The sequence below is a fragment of the Erythrolamprus reginae genome, chromosome 2, assembly GCF_031021105.1.
Source record: "Erythrolamprus reginae isolate rEryReg1 chromosome 2, rEryReg1.hap1, whole genome shotgun sequence".
NCBI lineage: Eukaryota > Metazoa > Chordata > Lepidosauria > Squamata > Dipsadidae > Erythrolamprus > Erythrolamprus reginae.
In genome coordinates this window covers 167,009,598-167,017,124 of record NC_091951.1, presented here as the reverse complement: position 1 = coordinate 167,017,124, position 7,527 = coordinate 167,009,598, and the positions used below count along the sequence as shown (strand labels likewise).

General features: G+C 38.6%; 1 pseudogene; it reads left to right on the top strand.

The window, feature by feature from the left end:
* Window positions 1–5,370: 5,370 nt before the first annotated feature.
* On the top strand, window positions 5,371–6,303 carry LOC139158662 (small ribosomal subunit protein RACK1-like; annotated as a pseudogene).
* The last annotated feature ends 1,224 nt before the right edge of the window (window positions 6,304–7,527 follow it).

Below are 7,527 nucleotides of genomic sequence, written 5' to 3'. Positions count from 1 at the left end.
CTATGTATAGCAAAATTGTCCCTCTTCCACCCATGTAGATGCTGGATTCCTCCTCACCTATTGTTCAAATCAGACTTTGCAGACCTCTCAAATGATAAGTGAGCTACTTGCCTGAGATCTTGTACAACAGTGATGGTGAATCTATGACACGGGTGCCACAGGTGGCACGCGGAGCCATATCTGCTGGCACAAGAGCTGTTGCCCTAGCTCAGCACCAGTGTGCATGTGTGTGCTGGCCAGCTGATTTTTGGCTCACACAGAGGCTCTGGGAGAGGTTTTTTGGCTTCCAGAGAGCCTCCAGGAAGATGGGGGAGGATGTTTTTACTCTCTCCTGACTCCAGGGAATCCTTTGGAGTCTGGGGAGGGTGAAACACAAGCCTACTGTGCCCACAAGAAGTTGGGAAACAGGCCATTTCCAGACTTCAAAAGGCCTTTGGGGGGATAGGGGAAGCTGTTTTCGCACACACACCCGACCTTGAATTATGGGTATGGGCACTTGTGCATGCACGATAGCACATATGCATGCTCTTTCAGCACCCAAGGAAAAAAAGGTTCACCATCTCTGTCCGACAGTGTCTTTATCTTTCCCTCGTACCAGCTGAGTCTTTTGGGGAACTATTGAACCCCTATGCAACACCTCCACCAGCATATAACCCAGTGCTTCTCAAATAGTGGGGCGGGGCCCCCTGAGGGGGAGGGGAGGGAACATACTTTTTTGCCACAGGGAATAGGGGGGGGGTTTGCACCAAACAATAGCATATAGTTCAGAGTAGGAGATATGAAGTGCAGATAACAAACGCTTAAGACACCCCATGGAAAAATATTTAACAGGGATGAAAAGAAAGGAGGAGAGAGACAGAGATAATGAGACAAATGTAAGTCTCCCGAAAGCTAAGGTGAGGAAATGTGATGAAGCATATGTAGTGCTTGGCTTCACTGTGACTATGGTGGGAGATGAGGAAAGATCGGTATGTTTACTGTATATGGCAGCAAGCAGCATGAAGCCAAATAAATTAAGGTGTCACTTAAACACATTACACCCCAATGACGCTGATAAGCCACTTGAGTTTTTTCAGTGAAAACTTGCCAAATATTGCAATCAATTATTCTGGTGGAGATTTGGGAGGGGGGAATGTTTACTTCTTCCGGGGGGGGGGGCTGTAACAGAAAATAATTGATAAGCACTGATCTAACCTGTAGTAATATTGTACCCGTGAGGCAACAGTAACGGTACCACCTCAACCCACAGTTTGACAAAGAATGTGTTAATGCTATCATTTATCAGGCTTATATATCAATTACTATACTGACAGGACCTCCTCCAGCAGAAGAATTATTAATGAACAATTCTTGGCAGACAAGAATGAGAAAGTCATGAAAAGCAACTGGGCATGACTCATTCAGGTAGTCCAATTCAATGACTCAGCATCATTCTGGCATATCACATCCAGCTCCTAATTAATAATAATAATGATAATGATAATGATAATGATAATGATAATGATAATGATAATGATAATGATAATGATAATGATAATGATAATGATAATGATAATGATAATGATAATGATAATGATAATAATAATTTATTAGATTTGTATGCCGCCCTTCTCCAAAGACTCCAAAGACTAAAGCAATGATCCATCCATGATGGATTGTCATATCCCACAAGGGACCTAGAAGGTATGCTTTTAGGAACAACCTTTGTTGAAAGTGGATCCCGTAGCCCAGGGGTGGATTACTGCCCGGACGGGGGAGAACACAGTGGGATAGCAAAAATGGAGCTCCACCCCAGAGAATCCAATTTGCACTGAAAGATGTTGAAAGAAAATGTTGGGCGTCCCGCATAAGCCACGCCCACAGTGTGGTAGTAAAAACTTTGGTAGCCCTTCACTGCCCTAGCCAAACTATAGAAAATCTGTCAATATAAGCTGATTTCGGATACCAAGCTTGCTACAGTACATAATATTGCCAGGTTCTGGATGGTCACGTTTAAAATCCAGCAGATGATGATAACCATAAACTAGTCTTAATGAGCATCTGGTTCATCATACTAGGGTATTCAGTGACTTGATATATTCTGCCATGTACTAATCTTCATGTTCCCCTACACTCCTCTAATGCTCCCACCTCTCCTTTTAAATTCTTTTAGATTTGTTTTTATATATAGGGTTTTTGTTTGTTTTATATCTTTTAGCTTTTCATATTTTTTTTAACTCGGGTGTATTTTCTATGCTTTTTAATTGACTGTATCCCACCCTCCTTAAGTTGCTCTGTATCCATAATAAAATTTTGGTTGGACACTAGAGGGGACTAATGGCAATAGCATTTAAATTTATATACCACTTCCGAATGCTTTACAGCCCCCTCTAAGCAGTTTACAGGTCAGCATATTGCCCCCAACAATCTAACTCCTCATAATAATGATATCAGGCAGAAAATAAAAGGGAGTAAAAAGGGGGGAGAAATGCGAAAAGTCTGTCTCTTGTCTACTATTAGCATTGGAGCTTGCAAAATGACTGAAAACTTTTGAAATACTTTGGGAAAGCTTTGAAGAATGGGGTCCAAACATAGCAGCTTCAGTCTCAGCAATGATATATACTGTACTTCTATGAATAGCTTATGTCCCAAAGATATTAAAGAAAAATATATTAGTGCAAAAGAGGACATTTGGGAAGATTTACAAGTTAAGGAGATGAAACAAAATTTGCCTGATGCAGAAATAGCCGAGCATAAAGAATTTGCAGAAGTACAGTATTAGAAAATTAAAAAGTATGGACTATAAGACAAAGGGGGGGCAAAACCCCTAAAATTAAAATACAAAACCCAGAAAATTGACTCAAATAAAGATTTTTACTAGATTTACAAAAGAGGTTGGTTAAAATCTAGAAGATAGCTTTGAGATGGGAAAAAGCAAAACAGAAAAGCAATCTATGACAGCATCTTAATAAAGATTAAGATTGTTGGAAGCAAATGGAAGGCGTTCAAAGTCAGTTAGTTTGATCAATGTTAAAATAAGATATATTGTATAAGTCTGGGATCCCTTTATGGAATTTTCACTGATACTAGAATTAAGATGTTAATAATATACAGTGTGGATGTGTGGATGTATAAGAAATTTTACTTTTATATATTTATTAATCAATGTGTATAGCCACCCGTCTCATTAAAAGTGACTCTGGGCAGTGCACAACAATGAGAAAAAACACAGATATAAAAACAGATTTAAAAATATGGAAATCAATAAACAGTGTAAAAACAAATATGCAATACACAAGCAAACAGACAATGGGGTACCTTATGAGAAGAAAAGATGCTTGCATGTAACACCATACATAAATGAATTACTAAGTCTGCACTTGTCCTTAAGATCAGAAACTATCATAAGAATATTTCTTATTCTTTTCTCTTTTTTCCTGTATTCTCATTCTCCTCTGTCAGCAATTTCCCCTATAAAGGGCTGGATCAGTCGTTCACTGCACATGCATACCCTTAGATACTTTCTTTTCCATTATTTGCATAACATGCAATGCTTTCATCATTAAAATTAAGTTTCTAAGCATGACTTATTTGGAAGCAAGTTGTTTGAAATTTGGTTTCTATTAAATGACCAATGAGTAGCATAATTAGTTCATAGCCTGGTTTAATATTCTTGGGGAATGAAGTGATGTTTTATTTGTTGAATATTTTAGTAGAAAGGAAATTTGCTCCAATGGTAAATCAAAAATCTGTCGGAGTGCTTCTTTCATATGTAAAGCTCTTGATTTATATTTTATTCTGCTTTGGGGCATTTTATAAGGTACATATTCAAATGTACATTTAAAAAGGTAAAAAAAGGTACATATATTCATAAAATGTGTTAGTAAATATGGTCTTTAACTCCACAATTTAAATAATTCACAATGAGGCCTAATTGGTAAATCAACCCTTTAGTATACTTTCATGCAGACAAGTAGCTTAATATGGAAATGGTTTGCCATTGTCTTTTAATATGTTTGTTTGAAAAAAAAATCCAAGCTATTGTCTTGAACTTCCCAATGATCTCCATTCAAGTACTCATTAGGAACAACCTTGGTTAAGTTTCTAGATTTGCCAAGTTCAGATAGGTGCTACCATGTAGCTGGGAAATACTTACACTGCAAAAACATAGCCACATTAAAAGGGGTGAAGACTTTTCAACCTTTTCTAAGCAATTTACAGAGTCATTTTATGGATCTAGGAAGGATGGAAAGCTGAGTCAACCTTGACCCAGTGAAAATCGAACTGCTGGCTGTCAACAGAATTAGCTTGCAGTACTGCATTCTAACCACTATACCACCCACAAATAAAGAAGCCAGAATAACAAATACTTGTTTTAAGGGATTTAAAAGCACCAGTCAATCTTCCAGCCCATAAACATAGACTATGGTAAAACTATTCTTCAAATTTATACCACGCCTAGAAAAAATTAGGCTTGGCCCACTGCTTCTAATATTAGCTATACTCCGAACAAAGCCTAAGAGACCACCAGGAATGCAGAAGGTTATGGTTGTCAATGAGCTAAAACGTTGGCTATAATATACAAATGGAACAATGGGAGAATATGTAGATGAAATAATTGGGATTTACATGTTGTCATCTTAAAGAGAATTTTCATTAAACAATTCTTTGTTTGCACACGTCATCAGAGAAATGTATAAAAGTGCATTACATTTATTACTGACTGGAAACCCCTTACAATCCTTTTGCATAATAGTTAATGCTTTCATCATTAAAATTAAGTTTCTACTGTAAGCATGACTTATTTGGAAGCTTATGGTTTATGGTTTTGATAATTAGGCAGAATAAATGATAAAAATAGATGTACGCGGTAATCAAGTGCACTTATTAGTACTTTTAACTGCTATAAAGAAAATCAGAAGTGACTTCTTTGTCTTTTCTAATTTTGTTTTTCTTTCTTTCTTGCAATTTTAGCTTTCTTTTTTTCTTTTTGTTACTTTATATTAGTGTTACTGTTTTTCTTTTTTAAAAAAATATTTAACAGGATAAAATCTTGTATGATATCTTGTGATAGAGGTGATGTGTTGGCTCAATGGTTAAGATGTTGGGCTTGTTGGCTGGAAAGCCAACAGCAGCACAGGTTCGAGCACCACACAATGCGGTGAACTCCACTTCTCGCCTCCAACTCCTGCCAACCTAGCAGCTCAAAAGCATGCAAATGCAAGTAAATAATTAGGTACCATTTTGGTGAGAAGATAACAGTGCTCTATGACATCACACTGGCCACATGACCACAGAAATGTCTTCAGACAGCACTGACTTTCTCTCTTTAGGTCTGGGCGAGTTGGCAGCACCGGGCGAAGCAGCCTCCGCTGAATCCGATAACATCCTCCGTCCTCCACGGGAGCTCGAGGCCTCTCAGCCACCGCCATGACGGAGCAGATGACTCTGCGTGGGACCCTAAAGGGCCACCACAGCTGGGTGACCCAGATCGCTACCACCCCACAATTCCCAGACATGATCCTCTCTGCTTCACGCGACAAGACCATCATCATGTGGAAGTTAACAAGAGACAAAACTAACTATGGGATTCCCCAGTGAGCCCTACAAGGCCACTCTCACTTTGTGAGTGATGTAGTCATCTCTTCAGATGGACAGTTTGCCCTCTCCAGCTCTTGGGACTGTACCCTGCATCTTTGGGATCTTACCACAGGCACGACCACTCGTCGTTTTGTGGGCCATACCAAGGACGTACTGAGTGTGGCCTTGTCTTCCGACAACCGCCAGATTGTCTCCGGTTCCAGGGACAAAACCATCAAACTCTGGAACACCATAGGTGTCTGCAAGTACACTGTGCAAGACAAAAGCCACTCTGAGTGGGTGTCCTGTGTATGTTTCTCCCCCAACAACAGCAACCCCATCATTGTTTCCTGTGGTTGAGACAAGTTGGTTAAGGTCTGGAACTTGGCCAATTGCAAGCTGAAGAATAACCACATTGGGCACACTGGCTACTTGAACACAGTGACCGTCTCTCCTGATGGGTCATTGTGTGCTTCTGGTGGCAAGGACTGGCAGGCAATGCTGTGGGACTTGAACGAAGGCAAGTACCTTTACACATTGGACGGTAGGGACATCATCAATGCCTCATGCTTCAGCCCAAACCGCTATTGGCTGTGTGCTGCCACCGGTCCCAGCATCAAGATATGGGATCTAGAAGGAAAAATCATTGTGGATGAGCTCAAGCAGGAAGTGATCACCACCAGCAGCAAGGCAGAACCCCCTCAATGCACCTCATTGGCCTGGTCTGCTGATGGGCAGACTTGAAACAAAGATGAGCACTATTCGCAATGATTATACTATAGTAGGCAATGATTACTGTAGTAAAATCCACAGTGGGGAATTATTTTATCTTGTCATGAGATAACTTATCATAAGATATAAAATCTCATGATAGGAATACCAAACGTGAAGTGGGAAAAGAAGTCCAGCTTTCCAGATCACATTAGCTACGATAGATGGTCAGAGAAGCTTTCCTGAAGATTTTAGTCCAATACTTATATATAAAAGCCAAATACTATTCACTCATGAAATCTCCAGAATTGTAAAGCCTACAAGCTTGAAACTTGGCATATATGTTCCTCTTGATTTCTGGGTGCTCGCTAAGAAAGGATTTTTCAAAATGACCATAAGTATTTCTTATCCAGGATTATATTAACATGCTCTTATACTAAGGAGTTAAACATTATACTCTCCCTTCCCACCTGAAAAGAACTCTGTTCCAACTGCCAGTTGCCTTACATTAACATGCTGTGATGCTAAGGAGTTACACATTCTAAATAAATTTTCAAGCTTTAAGTGTCAATGTATCAAGCCCAATTGTAACTACTCCTTAATTTTCAAGCTTTAACTGTCAATTTATTAAGCCCAATCACATAGTTTGAAGAACAGGTATCCAACTACTAATTATTTATAAAACAGTTTTCTAATTGAAATTAATATGGTTTGTGATTCAGTGGATCCAATGTTGTTTCTTGTCTTGTTCGGAAATCCCTTCTTTCAAGACATCTCATCAATAGGAACACCTTCTGTGCCACTGAGAAAATCTGCCCGCCCATCAGTAAAGTTTCTCTTTGTGACTGGAGTGGACTATTAACCTCTCCTAATCTCTGCCAACCAGCACAAATAGAATTTTAAATTGCCTGTACAATCTTATTTAAATATTGTCATTCCAATAGCCTTAGCACTGACCATTTTCTATAACATATCTTAATACATTCTTATGCATCCTCATTTTGTATTAATTTTTTGTGAATGTTACAAATTGCAAAAAATATTCAATAAAATAACACACTAATTAGAAAAATAAATGTAAGTTACAACATTATCATTACTATTATATTAGCAGTTGATAGAGATATGCATTACTTTTTCATCATGCTTTTCTCTGAATCTCAGACAAATTGCACTAATATGTGATTCTTATGACAAAAGTAATAACCACATGTATGTGTCATGTCTACATTTTAACAAGCCTGGAAATAACATTTT